The 18,383-nt window shown below is 43.7% G+C and overlaps 2 non-coding genes across 2 annotated transcripts; one reads left to right on the top strand and one right to left on the bottom strand.

Annotated features, from left to right (window-relative positions):
- Positions 1–467: 467 nt before the first annotated feature.
- Positions 468–542, top strand: Trnas-cga (transfer RNA serine (anticodon CGA)). The gene has a single exon. It is a non-coding gene; the product is annotated as a tRNA-Ser (tRNA).
- A 16,955-nt stretch (positions 543–17,497) lies between these two features.
- Trnat-ugu (transfer RNA threonine (anticodon UGU)) lies at positions 17,498–17,571 on the bottom strand. The gene has a single exon. It is a non-coding gene; the product is annotated as a tRNA-Thr (tRNA).
- Positions 17,572–18,383: the final 812 nt, after the last annotated feature.

The following is an 18,383-nucleotide window of genomic DNA, read 5'->3' as shown; positions in this document are numbered from 1 at the left end:
TTGCAGAACTAGCACTCCTGAAAGAAAGGATATTGCGGAGACATGGCTTAGCCACAGCCTGGGGGATGTTTCCAGAATGAGATTTTCACTCTGCAGCGGAGTGTGCGCTGATATGAAACTTCCTGGCAGATTAAAACTGTGTGCCCGACCGAGACTCGAACTCGGGACCTTTGCCTTTCACGGGAAAGTGCTCTACCAACTGAGCTACCGAAGCACGACTCAGGCCCGGTACTCACAGCTTTACTTCTGCCAGTACCTCGTCTCCTACCTTCCAAACTTTACAGAAGCTCTCCTGCGAACCTTGCATAACTAGCACTCCAGAAAGAAAGGATATTGCAGAGACATGGCTTAGCCACAGCCTGGGGAGTGCTAGTTCTGCAAGGTTCGCAGGAGAGCTTCTGTAAAGTTTGGAAGGTAGGAGACGAGGTACTGGCAGAAGTAAAGCTGTGAGTACCGGGCCTGAGTCGTGCTTCGGTAGCTCAGTTGGTAGAGCACTTGCCCTCGAAAGGCAAAGGTCCCGAGTTCGAGTCTCGGTCGGGCACACAGTTTTAATCTGCCAGGAAGGTTCAAAACATTAAACCTCCGACACCGCTGCGGCCGGAAAAAGATCCTGCAAGAATGGGAGCAACGACGACTGAAGAGAATCGTTCGACGTGACAGAAGTGCAGCTCTTCCGCAAATGGCTGCAGATTTCAGCGCTGGGCTATAAAGAAGTGTCAGCGCGCGAAATATTCAACGGAACATCATAGATATGTGGTTTCAGAGCTGAAGGTCTACTGGTGTACCCTTGATGACTACACAACACAAAGCTTTACGCTTCGCCTGGACCCGTCAACACCCACATTGGACTGTTGATGACTGGAAACGTTGCGTGGTCGGAGGAGTCTCGTTTCATATTGTATCGAGCCGATGGGCATATACGGGTACAGAGACAGCCTCATGAATCCATGCACCCTGCACGTCAGCGGGGAACTATTCAAGCTAGTGGAAGCTCTGTAATGGTGTGGGGCGTGTGCAGTTGGAGTGATATTGGGAGCCCCGATATGTCTAGATACGACTCTGACAGATGAAATGTATATCAGCATCTTGTCTGATGACTTGCATCCATTCATGTCTATTGTGCATTCCGACGGGCTTGGAACACCGCACACGTCCAGAATTGCTACAGAGAGACATGAACATATTGAGCAAAACTGGGATTCCTTGCAACGTACTGTTCAGAAGAGACCTCCACCCCTTCTACTCGTACGGATTTATGGACAGCCCTGCAGGATTCATAGTGTCAATTCCCTCCAGCAGTACTTCAGACATTAGTCGAGACTATGCCATGTGGTGTTGTGGAACTTCTGCTCGCGCGGCCCTACACGATATTAGGCAGTTGTACCAGTTTCTTTGGCTCTTCTGTGTAGTTGTTCATAGCAAATGATAACAAATCGCGATGAATACCTTAATAATTTAAATTTCTTTGGTGATTTTAACGTCACGATTTTGATGCCCATACAATTGTATAATGGGGTTCCATAAAATTAAACAGTAAACCTTAAATACTGCTTTGTGGGCAAGTTGTATAGATTAGTTACTATCCATTGCAACTATAATGGAATTCTTGCTAAGATCGAACACGTTTCGCTTCATTGTAAACCATCTTCAGTGGTCAGGGTTTTTGTTGTTCATTTTTCCTATTTTTCCGCGTCTATGTATTGGGTTTTAGCACACAGCACTTTCACTACACTAAATACATTCACGTTTCTGTGTTGAGAACAACCATTGTCATTTCGCCACACAGAAACGTGAATATATTTAGCGTAGTGAAAGTGCTTTGTGCTAAAACCCAACACATATACGTGGAAGAACAGGAAGACTGAAGTAAACAACAAAAAACCTGTGCACTGAAGATGCTTTAGAATAAAGCGTAACGCGCTTAGTTGTAATAAGAGTTTAATTGCAGTTGCACGAGACGGTAATTAACCTATACGACTTGTATATCTCCAGGTCCCTTTTTCCCAGGTGGGAAAGAGGGACCGAAAAACAAAGAATATTGCTTTATAGCCTTTTAATTTGAAAATTGCTCTAAAATGTTTTTGCTGGTTAGTTATCATAAACTTTCCTCTGGCTGCACCGTCACCACAGGTTCAGCCTAGTCGGCCGTACATTAAATGGACGTCCCTTGTGAGAACTACTGGAATACTACGCTAAAATATGTTAAATGTCTCACCTTAAAAAGTGGAATGAGTTGTCAAAGGATGGAAGACAGATCAGGATTTCATGTTCCTCCTACGTCGAGGTCTTTATGGGCAGTGCAGGAGCTTGGGCATGCCTAAGATTCTTTCCAAATGAAGCCTCATGGCGTTCACCTTAATAGCAGCAGAAAGAGCATAGAGAACCCAAATCAGGATGGTTGAACTGCCGTTTGAAAACCACTCCTCCCGAGTGAGAGCCCAGGGTGTTAACCATTACCCCACCTTCAACGATAATTCTTACGTTCTTTCCTTCTCTTGCCGTACCGGTATAATCACATTGCAATACACTCCGATTTGCTTACTTTTATTCATCATAGTTTCTAATACACATATAGTACTAGTGTTGTAGTATTGTCCATTCTAATACTTCACGTATCAAATTTTTCACTGGCATATGGACAGCTGTTTCTTACCACGTTCACATAAGGTGTCCATTAGTAAGGAGACAATAGTAAAACGTATCTCTGTGATCACGGGAGGACCACGCGATTCCAACTTGCTGACATATCATCCACTGCCATAAGACGCCGTTTGGATAAGGTATCAGCTTTCCAAAACTTGGACCCCCAATTCCCATTCAAGTAATTTCTAGTTACAGAACATTAGTGTGGTTGTAATTTATTCCGTGTAGTTCCGATAATTTTAGACAAAGAGTTTTAGACAAAGACATCTAACTTCTCGGACTGTGTCATCGCTGTCGAGATTTCGAGTAAGGGAATCGCCGATCAGTCGTGTTAGCGGCTAAATCCTTAGTAGGCCTGGGAAACCGCAGTTAGTCTGACTAAGACGAGGAAAGACATATTCCCAAGACGAACTGACTTCGGGGGCAGTTTGGGTGGCGCCAGCACTTGTACGTGGGAACAAGCCGAGGACGAAGAGGGCAACGTGGGCGCTTGCCGAAATATTGTGCCCGTTGGACAACGACATCCAACCATTCTCCTATAAACTATTTCGTCCATCCAGAGTATATTCATTTTAACTGAATCAGCTGTGGGTTCTTGGTGAGGAAAATTTTCACGCGATTTTCCATCAAAATAACACCGCCTTTTGAAGTGACAACAAGTTAGCTGTTCCTAATGAATTTTTCCGTGTGTGAAGTGAACTTAGGAATCTTAAGTTTCCTTTGCAAGCAAGCAATATTACACATTTATTCTGCCTTTAGATTCAGTTAACATTGGTCTCCCAATTTTTTATATTATAACAATGTATAGTCCAACAATAGGAATGTTAAACTACCACAGCGATACGTTCGGGTTGTATCGTACTAAACGGATACCACAGAAAAGTAAATTTCTACCGATTCTTTTAAATAGGCAAATATCGATACATGACGACGTAAATGGGATGAAAATAATGTCAAGTAAGCAGCAGAGAATGTCAGACTTCTTGAAATGACAGTCAGGGAGGAGAGTGAGTATTATTCAATTCCAAGAAATACGTTAGATGATAGAATTCAGCGATGAACAGGAAATAATACTGTACAATCAATGAAACCTACGAATAACGATGGATTCATTGCCACATTTGTGAGGGATGAGTCCATGGGATTTGTGCACAAACAGAGCTGATTTATTTGAGATTATGCCCATTTCGCTCATAACTGTAACTTAACTTCATAACGAATTTGTGCTTTTACGAGTAAACTTAGTACTAAGACGTATCTTTCAGAGTGCACTGGTGCGACAGGTGCTTCCACTAGCGGCAGTGTTTAGAAGCAGCTCTTGTCCGATACAATACGCAATCCGGCGCTACCTAATCTTCCCCTAACTGAGCTTGCTTTGAAATGTTTCTTTCAACATAGATCAAGGATCCTGAAGATGGTAACGTAGATAGGCAGGTGGTGAATGAAGTGGTATGACACAGCAGATGAAGCTGTTAGTCACAATTTATTCCTGAAACATAATTTGCTTCCCAAATTGCGGAACGTTAAGGAAGGATACTTCATTTTGAGACTGACAAGAAAACATTACCAACCTGACCTTATATTTGAAGCAGAGGAAAACATACTCTCAAGGTACCACCAATTGATTCCGCATGAAAATATGGACCACAATTCTGCCAGTACACAGTTTTAAACATTCCCGTGCAGCGGTTGTCGTTCGCCCCATCTCACTGCAGCTGCCCATTACCCGAGTGCGCAATACTGTACAGGCGAGTGGGTAAGAGGTTCGTGTTTATAATCTAAGTGAACCAATAAGCAATAGTGCTTTGTTCACTGTGTCAAAGTGCGAGTTTCTAACCCGCTGATGGTGCCAGAGATTTTTTCGCTTTGAACACTTTTATGTTGCGATCAAACAATGAAGTGTAAGTTAATGAAATCAAAGCCTGCTTCGTTATAGAAATAGCGCGTCGCTATATAATTATTAACATAGCTGTGGTGCGTTATTTCCTTTGGATTTTGAAGCAGAGGCTGTCACAGTGAACTATAGTTGCAGGATATGCGCTTTTCTTCAACGTTATTGGCATGATTACATTGCAAAACGAAAATATTTAACTTTGCTTCATAATACACTGAAGAGCCAAAGAAACTGGTACATCTGCCTAATATCACGAACACGCAGAAGTGCCGCAACAAGACGTGGCATGGACTCGACTAATGTCTTTAGTAGGGCTGGAGGGAATTGACACCATGAATCTTGCAGGGCTGTCCATAAATCCGTAAGAGTACGAGGTGGTGGAGATCTCTTCCGAACAGCACGTCACAAGACATTCCAAATATGCTCAATAATGTTGTTGTCAGGGGAGTTCGGTGGCCAGTGGAAGTGGTTAAGCTCAGAAGAGTGTAGCAATTCTGGACTTGCCGGATGTCGCATTGTCCTGATCGAATTTCCCAAGTCTGTCGAAATGCACAATGGACATGAGTGGGTGCAGATGATCAGACAGCATGCTTACATACGTTGTCACCTGTCAGAAACGTATCTAGACGTATCAGGGGTACCTTATCACTCCATCTGCAAACGTCCCACACCATTAGAGAGTCCAACCTGCTTGAACAGTCCCCTAGTGACATGCCGGGTCCATGGATTCATGAGGTTATCTCCATACCCGTACACGTCCATCCGCCCGATACAATTAGAAACGAGACTCGTCCGACGAGGCAACATGTTTCCAGTTATCAACAGCCCATTGTCGGTGTTGATGGGCCCAGGCGAGACGTAAAGCTTTGTGTCGTGCAGCCATCAAGGGTACACGAATGGGCCTTTGGCTCTGAAAGCCCATTTCGATGATGTTTCGTTGAGTGGTTCGCACACTGACACTTGCCCATGACCCAGCACTGAAATCTGCAGCAGTTTGCGGAAGGGTTGCATTCCTGTCACGGTGAACGATTCTCTTCAGTCGTCGTTGGTCCCTTGCTTGCAGGATCTTTTTCCGGCCGCAGCGAAATCGGAGATTTGATGTTTTACCGGATTCCTGATATTCATGGTTCACTCGTGAATTGGTCGTAAGGGAAAATCCCCACTTCATCACTACGTCGGATTTGTTGTGTCCCATCGCCCGTGCGCGGAGTATAATACCACGTTCAAACTCAGTTAACTGTTGATGACCTGCCATTGTGGCAGCACTAACAGATCTAAGATCTGCACCAGACACTCGTTGTCTCATATAGGCAGGCGTTGCCGACCACAGCGCAGTATTCTGCCTGAATACGCATGCCTGTACCAGTTCTTTGATGCTTCAGTGTAATTCCTCAGTTACTTAGGTTCAATCATTTTGATTTTGAGACTGAATATAGTTGCAGAATATCAATAAGAGACGTTTGGAATGATATTACATGTATATGAGCGTGAGGCTGACATTATATATTCATACTACTTACCTGTTTTCGGCGTAGAATACCGTTTTCTGGGACAAGATTTCAAAGAACACTCTGGCCGAATGTGTCCCTCTCCCCCTTGTCTTCTCCCGTCTTGAACATCCCGCAAATAGGAGGGCTCTGGTTATCACTTGGCTGTACTGTACTTCGTGTTCGTGCATTAGGCGGCTATATTGAGACGGAGCGAGTGACAAACAGCCGGTGGCAGTGAAGTTTAAACCTGTACATTCAGAATTTAATAAATATGCGCTGTTAGAATTAGGACCAAATTTTCGAGTGGGGTCCGTTACTGGGGCTGAAACCTTGCAAGTGTTTTTGTCTGCGTAAAATACGAGGTCAAGTTGTTGAGGTTCCCTTGTGAGAAGGAGATTGGCGAGCGCGCTGCCCCGTTAGATGGCTGTCTGGTGTAACGACCCTGGCAGCGCAGTCCCCGTGCGCTAGCAGCGGCTTTCCGCGGTGTGGGTGACACACGGAGCTGAAGCCCGCTACTGCACTACTTGTGTGCTCGCAGCCGAGTTACTGTGCCGCGCTGCGGACCGTCACGCTGCACGACTATGCCTTCGTTTTGCCTGGAGAAGCTCTCCGTTCGTTCAATGAGGGGCCTCTACAATGGAAGCGGCAATAGGGCAGCGAAATTGACCGTGCGCGGTTTCGAATTAACGGTGCCGCGAGCAGATTCCTCGGCTAAATAAGGCCGGCCTTTGCTCCCGCACAGTATTTGTGTAGTCTGTAGCCCCATGGCGCGGGGCCAGGTGGCTTCCAAAATGACCCACATACCTGGTAGAGGAGAGGGGTCTTTCCGCCAAAGTAGAAGGTAACACTGCATGAACTCTGCTGCTAACTCCCAACTGTATGGCACGTTCTGCTAGTATCACACACAGTTCCTTAAATAAATGTCTGCAAGGTGATCTTGGGTGGGCTCCAGCTATTAATCTGACTAAACGCTTTTGTGCAATCAATACTTTCTCTCTTAATGGCGAATTGCCCCAAAATATGATGCCATATGAAAACAGTGAATGAAAATAGCCATAGTAGACTAATTTACTGATATGTGAATTAGCCTACTATGTCTATTTTCATTTCTAACCGCCCAACAGTTCCACAATAATGGGAATTTATGAAGTAGAGACGTAACTTTATAAAATTTATAATGCAGAGTTAGAGAAAGTTAAAGCATGTAATAATAATTACTTCCAAAGCTTTGTGTCCAGATTTTATGGAAACCTAACGAAAATGTTTTTAAAATCCATACCGCCTGTGGCCCACCATGAAAGCTGGAGCGCCCAACAGTGGACGGTAGGTACCAGGTTGACAACCACTTCTCTAAAATATAAGTTAAAAGTCAAAATTTTGTGGCACAGCGAAACTCGTACCCGCATCTCTTCCTTTCGTGGGTAACTCGTCAACAACTGTGTCATTCGAACACGCCACACGAACAGAGTCAAAGCTGTAACTTGTCGCCAGTCCCTGCCCTCTCTTTCGAAACTCCACAGAGTCTATGCCACGGTACTATGAGACTAGCACCTCAAACAAAATGGGCGCGGCAGGTAAGCCTAACTCTTCGCTAATGTTTAGCACTGTGGGACGACCTCTACAGAGTTTGGAAAACAAGTCTTTGGGTCTTTATGGTCAATTATTAAGCCATTTGAAATGCATCGGGCAGGCAATTTTTGGATGACTCATCCATTGCGCGAGTCAAATATCTTAACTATTCACACCAAACAAGACGCCGCAATAGTAAACATACTGATACGTAGGACGGATGCGCCTTGATATCGTTATTCATTTGTTTTATTCAATTACTTTAAATGAATGCTGAGTTATTTCCTTCAGCAATATCACCGTCGATTCTCTTATTCACTCATGTTACACTGATATTGTACCTTGCCTCTCGTGGTCTCGATGTTAACCGTTTTTGTCTTGGTAACCATTTCATTCATTGAACAGAAGTTTATATGCTCAGAATGAAAGGACGTCCTTGTACGTTTCCCAGGGAAAACAACTCAACATACTAATTTGGTGAACTATGGTGATACGTAAAAATCAAGGCCACTTTCTCAGGTGCTCTCGCGTCGCTCACTCGTAGATAGCATTTACGATTTTTTACGTGCTATGTGCACTAACAAACACCAACAACATGTATCGTTTTGCGAGAACGCACTAGAACACACATCAGACGTAGTTTTTCATAATGCGTGATCAGTTAAGAAGCTTCGTAGGCATGATGAGATGCCCAGAACGTCATAAATTATCGAGTTTAATAAAAATGTATGTAATCCAGTGTGACTCAACAGACACACTAGAAACTCATCCTGTTTGCATGAGCCGAAAAAACGGTTTGAAAAAGAAACAAAGGAAGTATATTTTTAGAAAAAGCTTCTTCTTGAATATTCGTTAATTTACTCTTATTTTTCAAGGTAAGTGATTGCACTGTAGTATAGTTCAAGAGACATGTCGTTTTCGTTTTAGAAAATGGCCATTGTGCGATGTGCCGCTTCTCTACGAAAGAGTTTCTGCGTTCCATTAAGGTTGTTCACAATTGGCCAAATTCTCTCCAGGCAATAATACAGATAAACCGCGACGTCTTCTGAGTCAGACTGCCTTTTTTTATAAACTGTTTGTTTCCCATTAAGAGATTTCATAATCCTTCTACAGTCTGATATGTATAATTCCGTATATAAGGGTAATTCATAGATGGCTGGCAACAGCTATTCACAGCTCGCAATAGTACCTGAATTTCTTCTTCTTCTTTCTTGTGCCTTTGTCGCACTTCGCCGTAGGGTGGACATGGTTATGAATGGATTTGGCATAGTTAGCTTAAGAGCCCCCAAGAACCATGGACCTTGCCGTTGACGGGGACGCTTGCGTGCCTCAGCGATACAGATAGCCGTACCGTAGGTGCAACCGCAACTGAGGGGTATCTGTTGAAAGGCCAGACAAACGGGTGGTTCCTGAAGAGGGGCAGCAGCCTTTTCAGTAGTTGCAGGGGCAACAGTCTGGATGATTGACTGATATGGCCTTGTAACACTAACCAAAACGGCTTTGCTGTGCTGGTACTGCGAACGGCTGAAAGCAAGGGGAAACTACAGCCGTAATTTTCCCGAGGGCATGCAGCTTTACTGTATGGTTAAATGATGATGGTGTCCTCTTGGGTAAAATGTTCCGGAGGTAAAATAGTCCCCCATTCGCATCTCTGGGTGGGGACTACTCAGGAGGACGTTGTTATCAGCAGAAAGAAAACGCGTTCTACGGGTCGGAGCGTGGAATGTCAGATCCCTTAATCGAGTAGGTAGGTTAGAAAATTTAAAAAGAGAAATGGATAGGCTCAAGTTAGATACAGTAGGAATTAGTGAAGTTTGGTGGCAGGAGGAACAAGACTTTTGGTCAGGCGAATACAGGGCTGTAAACACAAAATCAAATAGGGGTAATGCAGCAGTCGGTTTAATAATGAATAAAAAAATAGGAGTGCAGGTAAGCTACTACAAACAGCATAGTGAACCCCTTATTGTGGCCAAGATAGACACGAAGCCTACGCCTACTACAATAGTACACGTTTATGTGCCAACTAGCTCTGCAGATGATGAAGAAATTGAAGAAATGTATCATGAGATAAAAGAAATTATTCAGATAGTGAAGGGCGACGAAAATTTAATAGTCATGGGTGACTGGAATTCGGTAGTAGGAAAAGAGAGAGAAGGAAACGTAGTAGATGCACATGGATTGGGGCTAAGAAATGAAAGAGGAAGCCGCCTGGTAGAATTTTGCACAGAGCACAACTTAATCATAGCTAACACTTGGTTCAAGAATAATAAAACAAGGTTATATACATGGAAGAAGCCTGGAGATACTGACAGGTTTCAGATAGATTATATGATGGTAAGACAGAGATTTAGGAACCAGGTTTTAAATTGTAAGACATTTCCAGGGGCAGATGTGGACTCTGACCACAACCTATTGGTTATGAAATGTAGATTAAAACTCAAGAAACTGCAAAAAGGTGGGAATTTAAGAAGATGGGACCTGGATAAACTGACTAAACCAGAGGTTGTACAGAGTTTCACGGAGAGCATAAGGGAGCAATTGACAGGAATGGGGGAAAGAAATACAGTAGAAGAAGAATGGGTAGATCTGAGGGATGAAGTAGTGAAGGCAGCAGGCGATCAAGTAGGTAAAAAGACGAGGGCTAGTAGAAATCCTTGGGAAACAGAAGAAATATTGAATTTAATTGATGAAAGGAGAAAATATAAAAACGCAGTAAATGGAGCAGGCAAAAAGGAATACAAACGTCTCAAAAATGAGATCGACGTGGAGTACAAAATGGCTAAGCAGGGATGGCTAGAGGACAAATGTAAGGATGTAGAGGCTTATCTCACTAGGGGTAAGATAGATACTGCCTACAGGAAAATTAAAGAGACCTTTGGAGAAAAGAGAACCACTTGTATGGACATCAAGCGCTCAGATGGAAACCCAGTTCTAAGCAAATAAGGGAAAGCAGAAAGGTGGAAGAAGTATATAGAGGGTCTATACAAGGGTGATGTACTTGAGGACAATATAATGGAAATGGAAGAGGATGTAGATGAAGATGAAATGGGAGATATGATACTGCGTGAAGAGTTTGACAGAGCACTGAAAGACCTGAGACGAAACAAGGCCCCGGGAGTGGACAACATACCAATAGAACTACTGACGGCCTTGGGAGAGCCAGTCCTGACAAAACTTTACCATCTGGTGAGCAAGATGTATGAGGAAGGCGAAATACCCCCAGACTTCAAGAAGAATATAATAATTCCAATCCCAAAAAAAGCAAGTGCTGACAGATGTGAAAATTACCGAACAATCAGTTTAATAAGTCATGGATGCAAAATACTAACGCGAATTCTTTACAGACGAATGGAAAAACTAGTAGAAGCCGATCTCGGGGAAGTTTGGATTCCGTAGAAATATTGGAACACGTGAGGCAATACTGACCCTACGACTTATCTTAGGAGCTAGATTAAGGAAAGGCAAACCTACGTTTCTAGCATTTGTAGAATTAGAGAAAGCTTTCTACAATGTTGACTGGAATACTCTCTTTCAAATTCTGAAGGTGGCAGGGGTAAAATACAGGTTGCGAACGGCTATTTACAATTTGTACAGAAACCAGATGGCAATTATAAGAGTCGAGGGACATGAAAGGGAAGCAGTGGTTGGGAAGAGAGTGAGACAGCGTTGTAGCCTCTCCCCGATGTTATTCAATCTGTATATTGAGCAAGCAGGGTTGGAAACAAAAGAAAAATTCGGAGTAGTTATTAAAATCCATGGAGAAGAAATAAAAACTTTGAGGTTCGCCGATGACATTGTAATTCTGTCAGAGACAGCAAAGGACTTAGAAGAGCGGTTGAACGGAATGGATAGTGTCTTGAAAGGAGGATATAAGGTGAACATCAACAAAAGCGAAACGGAATGTAGTCGAATTAAATCGGGTGATGCTGAGAGAATTAGATTAGGAGATGAGGCTCTTAAAGTAGTAAAGGAGTTTTGCTATTTGGGGAGCAAAATAACTGAAGATGGTCGAAGTAGAGAGGATATAAAATGTAGACTGGCCATGGAAAGGAAAGCGTTTCTGAAGAAGAGAAATTTCTTAACATCGAGTATAGATTTAAGTGTTAGGAAGTCGTTTCTGAAAGTATTTGTATGGAGTGTAGCCATGTATGGAAGTGAAACATGGACGATAACTAGTTTGGACAAGAAGAGAATAGAAGCATTCGAAATGTGGTGCTACAGAAAAATGCTGAAGATTAGATGGGTAGATCATATAACTAATGAGGAGTTATTGAATAGGATTGGGGAGAAGAGAAGTTTGTGGCACAACTTGACTAGATGAAGGGATCGGTTGGTAGGAGACGTTCTGAGGCATCAAGGGATAACCAATTTAGTATTGGAGGGCAGCGTGGAGGGTAAAACTCGTAGAGGAAGACCAAGAGATGCATACACTAAACAGATACAGAAGGATTTAGGTTGCAGTAGGTACTGGGAGATGAAGCTTGCACAGGATAGAGAAGCATGGAGAGCTGCATCAAACGAGTCTCCGGACTGAAGACCACAGCAGCAGCAGCTTAAGAGGTTGACGGATGCCCTCCCTGACGCCACCCCCTTAGCCCTCTGAATGTTTGCGAATCGTGTAACTGAGGAGCGACTCCGGTACCAGGCCGGGATTCGCCTAATGGAATATGAGAACAGCTTAAAAATCACACTGACGCTGACCGACACGGCGGTCCTTAACGTCAGTCTGCTGCGAGGATTCGCTCTAGAGCCAGCGCACCTCCCCATCCCGGAAGCGGCGTTGTAACATGCACGGTTATCCCAGCGGAATTCGCAGTCGTACCTGAATCTGCTAGTAAGTAAATTGCATTATAAACCGGTGAGGAGAGTCCTTTAGACAACCCATGTAATACAGTTCGTGGGCCGCTAGGTAGCGATGTTGAACACCAAATGTATTTCAGTGATCTGCGGAAAACCAACTGCGGCGTTTAGAACACGACAGGAAAAAAAAGTGTGTAAATGAATGATGATCTACTCAACTTGCCTGTACCGAAACAGCACCTTCCTTAGATTATTTAAGGTGTTCGCAGTCTTAAACTATTAGGGATCCTCCATTAAGGCTTAGTACTAGCGTCAAAACGAGCGGTTCTAGGCGCTACAGTCTGAAACCACGTGACCGCTACGGTCGCAGGTTCGATTCCTGCATCGGGCATAGATGTGCGTGATGTCCTTAGGTTAGTTAGGTTTAAGTAGTTCTAAGTTCTAGGGGACTGATAACCACAGCAGTTATTTCCCATAGTTCTCAGAACCATTTGTAGCCCCATAATGTCGACAAAGAAAATGACAGATTTGAGAACCACATTTAGTAGTACGAATATTACGATGAAGAAAAGTAGGCACACATCTAGTAAAATGGCATCTCCGTCAACTGGATGGTGGTCATATGGAATTTAGCAGCAATGACACGCTCGTGTGCGAACAAAAAGAGTCCGCAAGTAAATGGGTTCTTCAAAAACTGCACCTCTCATAATCTGGTATTTTGTATCCCAGTCATGTACATGAAATACGGTATTGAATGGAAAATTTGTTTCAGTCGCTGATATCGGTCACTGCTTACAGATATTTATTGTGCATTAACCAGATGGATACGGTTTTGACAACATTCAAGTTGTTCTGTTCATTAATTGATGCCTTTATTTTGATGTTAGATAAATTCTCTAACGTCGCCTGCTTGCTTGACTTCGCTAATAATAATTTGCAGATCGCGTGTTATTCAGGAATCGGCTACATCTAATAATATTATGTAAACAAAAATGGCTCAAATGTCCCTGAGAACTATGGGACTTAACATTTGAGGTCATCAGTCCCCTAGAACTTAGAACTTTTTAAACCTAACTAACCTAAGGACATCACACACATCCATGCCCGAGGGAGGATTCAAACCTGCGACCGTAGCGGTCGCGCGGTTCCAGACTGAAGCGCCTAGAACCGCTCGACCACAGCGGCCGGCCATTATGTAAACAAAAAATAGATTTGAGCTAGTTGGAATAGTTGTATACAGGACGCTAAGAGCAAAAGTGACTTCAGGCTTGAGAGTTGATTGACAATAAAGAGCCAATGGTGGCAATTAGAAACAGTGAGGCATAAACATCTCTCTGAGGCATCTCAGCTGAATACGAAAGCAACAGTCAGTACTGAAGTAAACATCTGTATAGATTCTTCCAACAGAGGTATGCTTCTACCGTCTTTAGGAGATAGTAAACAGTTTTTCATTGACTTCTCGGCCGATCACACAAAAATGACGCTAACCTGCTTTTCAAAGTCAATTTGACGATACATATCCACGTACTTGTGCGCAACAGAGACATATGACGGAAATTGTGTTTGGCAAGATATCTGATCAAACACCCGTGGAGTCCTGTATATTCTCCCCTGATGTTACAGAATGGAATCAACAACACTGCTGTTGGTCGTTGTGCAAGGATGATAGCTGAGGAAACATACTGAAACTTGAAAACTGCGTAGCAAAACTTGTAAGAAACTCTAAGGACATTCCGAAAAGCCATTTGGTAATAAAAAGTTTATGCTTTGAAGTGAAGAAGGAAGGAATAAATGAAAATGTATCTGGTCAAACAAGGACCAAGTAACTTTGCTAGCATATTGAATATCCTAATGCTGCTGCAAATGGAGATTACGTCAGACTGAAGATAGCCAGAAACAAAACAGTCGTTGATAGCCAAAAATCGTCAGAGAGAGTTTATAAGACTCTCGAAAAAGATGGTAACAGCCAGCCAAAAAGTTCATAATCATAAGTTATTAGTCGCCCACCGTGGAGAACAGGTTTTCATATAATGAGAAATGTTAAGCTTTAACTGAGTATCCGTAAATCTGTAGTGATGATAACCACAGCCATCTTTAGTCCAAAGCAATATCAGACACTGGACACAATCCCTGAAGACAGGCTCAAACGGGAGGGCTAAGAACGCTGCGCGGTTACACTTGGCTTATGTCATGATGTAATACCAGATGGTCAGAGAAGCGGTTGTTAGAGAGCTGCATAAAGTGTGTATGGGGACAGATAGGTTGTAGATCACTTCCTTCATTACTTGCAAAGGAACTATGTGAACTAAAAGTCGTTTAGGAATTGCTCCTGGGAGTGGAAATCGGAGACGGGCAACAGAATACGATGCTTAAGTGATGGTGTAAAGGAGCAGGAGTGCTGCTGATAAGCACAGGAATACGAAGAAGATAGTACTTATCCTGCACATTATGGAAGAGTTTTTACCATTCAAAGATCTACCTAAGCGAACATTCATCACAACATTTCCAAGGCCACTGTTCAGGTTCATCCGTCGTTAACAAGGCCGTTTAATAGCCTTTATCGGTGGTAATGAGATTCTGCAGGTACCTGAGAAGAATACGGAGCATTTCCGGACGGTCTTAACTACGGAGATTTCGCAGTGAATGCTCAGGAATGTCAGAGCTGCAGCACCGCAGAAGTGGCTCATCTTACAAGAGACAATTCCTCAGTCGTGGCTGATAGACAACATCCCCGTTCCTCCAACTCACATAATACAGCTATTCACAACACTCACTAACTGCACGAGGTTCATGTTTGTACACCTGACAGCACAAAAACTGACCGCACCCAGAGCTAAAAGTCTACTACAGCATTGAACAAATTGATATGCAACATGCTATATTTCTCTGTTTACCCTGAGAACAGGAGAACGAGGAAATATTACTTCAAGTTCCAAGAAGGCACAAAAAATTTGCAAGCCATTGTGGCCAAGCGGTTCTAGGCGCTTCAATCCGGAACCGCGCTGCTGCTACGCCCGCAGGTTCCAATCCTGTTTCGGGCATGGATGTGTGTGATGTCCTTAGGTTAGTTAGGTTTAAGTAGTTCTAAGTCTAGGGGGCTGATGACCTCAGCTGTTAAGTCCCATAGTGCTTGGAGCCATTTTTTGAACAAAAAATTTTCTGCAAACAGAATTTTCTGGTATTATCTACAGACATAGTGCATATTACAAGTTCGTAAACGGTCAATATAGCTGAATAAACAACGTGCATACTTCATGTGTAAAGTGTCTCACGTTCAAATAAATTCGAAGTTCTGTTCTTCTTTATTTCGCCATAAGAAACACATTTTTCTGGTTCAACAAGTTGCTGTCTATGAAGCCCTCCATTGTATTACTTGAAACACATTTAAATGGTGTGCAGTAAATTTCCCACGGAAGAAGCGACGGGGTTTTGGCTATAAATCGATGAGTCACTTTTGGCGAAGAATGAGCTCCTGGTTACAGTTAAAGAGCAGCGACTAGAAGAGGTCCAGCGTCATCTGTGATTATCGTTGGGTAGCGAAACTTGTAAGATATTGTAGTGCGTTAATGTGGAACTGATTTACCCTGGAAGAAAATTAGTTCGAGTTTTGGTCACAGGGTGCAAATCTGGCGCTGTGAATGTAAGAAAGACGTATAGAAATGTCTCCATATGTAATGGATTAGGAATGGAACTTAGGCAGAAAAGGTTAAACAAGTGAGAAAGGCATAATGCTGATTTTATTGTTAACTGCCACTTATACAGTTTGTTCAATATGAGCACCGGAGACGTCGACGAGATGCTGCATCCGTAAAACGAAGTGATCAACAGTTGCTCGCAGCAGTTCCGATGGAATCTGATTAAAGTGTTCCTGTATGCTGGAGTGCTGATCAGCTAGAGACCGAACATGTCTCTGGTAAATAGGTGCCAAAAATTACATGAATTCAGGTCAGATGATCTTGCAGGCCACACCTCTGGAAAACCTCTGGGAAAACACGTTCGTGGAAGGTTGCAGTAAGGAGATCGTTTTACTGGGCTAGTGACATGAGGTGTTGCCCGTCTCACATGAAAACAGTGATTTCCACACTGTTACCCTATTCCAAAGCAGGAATAACATTCTTAGAATGAAGTTGCGATAAGGTGCAGAGGTCGCAGTTAAACCGACAGACCCTCTGGGTGTATTCTCTTCAAACAAGAAAGGATCGGGGATAAAGGTGCATGTGAAACCACAGCACACAGTCACATAAGGCGAGTGCAATGGCTCTTCGTGCAGAACACGTGCACAACACGTGGTGCAGCAGTACCCCACATCCGGATTTGCTTGTATTTACTGCTCCCTGTAGTGCAAAATGTGTCTCGTTATTCCATAGAATATTGCCAGGCTACATGCTTTGATCCGTGCTGGAAACCAAAGAGCGAATTCAGAAAGTTGCTGTGGATCATGTGCACTGGCAGGATCTTGGACGGGTACCAGTATAGACTGCAAATCTTCCCGTGGGATGGAAAATTCTTGTGACACTGCACGAGCACTATCACTACCCGGGAGAGGACGCATTCGTCTTCGGTGTTTTCGAATTTCGTTATCATTTTCTTTAAACCATTTAATGAGATCGTGCCTCTCCTCGGATCTTTCAGTAACCCATACTCTCTCGGTGTAACACTGTAATTGCTGCTGCCCACATGAAACAGTTTCACTAACAGCGCATTGTCTGGCTTCTCGAAAAATCATACTTTTCACTCAGGTCATGACTTGTCAAATAACAGAGTGGATGATACGAATAGTGTACAGCGCCCGATTTGCATCTGGGGGCCACAACTGGAACTAATGCTTTTTTCCCAGTGCAGATCGGGTACACATTAATGCATTAGCATATCTACGACGTTTTGCTGTCGTACGATAATTACAGCCCATACTGGTCATCCGTGAGTAGCTGTACTTTAATTATATTCACCCGATATGACAGCCAAGACAGTACACGTGCAGAGCCAAATACTTGCATGATATCGCTTTCAGACAAACATTATTCGTGCGATTACACTGAAATGAACACCCTTAGCTGCTTACAGGCGTTGACATACGTCAACGGGGACAGATGAAAATGTGTGCCCCGACCGGGACTCGAACCCGGGATCTCCTGCTTACATGGCAGACACTCTATCCATCTGAGCCACCGAGGACACATAGGATAGCGCGACTGCAGGGATTTATTTCTAGCACGCCTCCCGCGAAACCCACATTCTCAACGTATTGTCCCGCACTACATTCGTAGTGCCCCCGCCCATTATACTCATTATTCGCGGCGCGTTGCCGATTCCCGTAAGAGTTAGGGCACTGTTTGTGCATTCGCACAGAAGAAGAAGATGGTCAAGTGGCCGGTGAGCCTTAACTATATATTTACTAAGATGGTATCTGTTCTTTCGGACATGTCCGAAAGAACAGATACCATCTTAGTAAATATCTTATCCGTGCGCCAGGCCTAATCGTTAACACTTTATACGTGACCGCTTTGTTGCTCTTGGGGGCGAAGGGAAATTGGCGGCGTCGGAAGCCGGGGCACGGTATGGAGTTCCTGAGCACACTGTGCGGCGATGGACAAAACTTTATCAATATCCTGAAGAATTCAGGAGTTGTGTGAGAACTGGACTTGGGCGTGTAGCAACACCTGTCCAGGATAATGAATTTGTCAACAGGTCAAGGCAAATCATTTTTAAAAGCTACACAGGTGAAACATGCTACTGCGTTACCTGGTTCGGTGGATACGGCACGGCGCCGGCTTGAGGAGGCCGGACTACCTAGCAAACGTGTGACCATCAAGTAGAAGCTTCACGGTGCTCTACCGAACACCGTTTGCCGAGGTCAGCGTCAATCGTGACTCACGGAACGTGATATTTTCCGACGAATCGATACTGTCCTAAGAGAATGATGGTCCATTTCGTTATACAGGCCGCATGATGACCGTTTCGACCCAAAATACATCCAGGAGTCATCG

Source organism: Schistocerca serialis, chromosome 9, assembly GCF_023864345.2.
Source record: "Schistocerca serialis cubense isolate TAMUIC-IGC-003099 chromosome 9, iqSchSeri2.2, whole genome shotgun sequence".
In the NCBI taxonomy this organism is placed as follows: domain Eukaryota; kingdom Metazoa; phylum Arthropoda; class Insecta; order Orthoptera; family Acrididae; genus Schistocerca; species Schistocerca serialis.
This window is presented reverse-complemented; position numbering and strand designations above follow the sequence as displayed.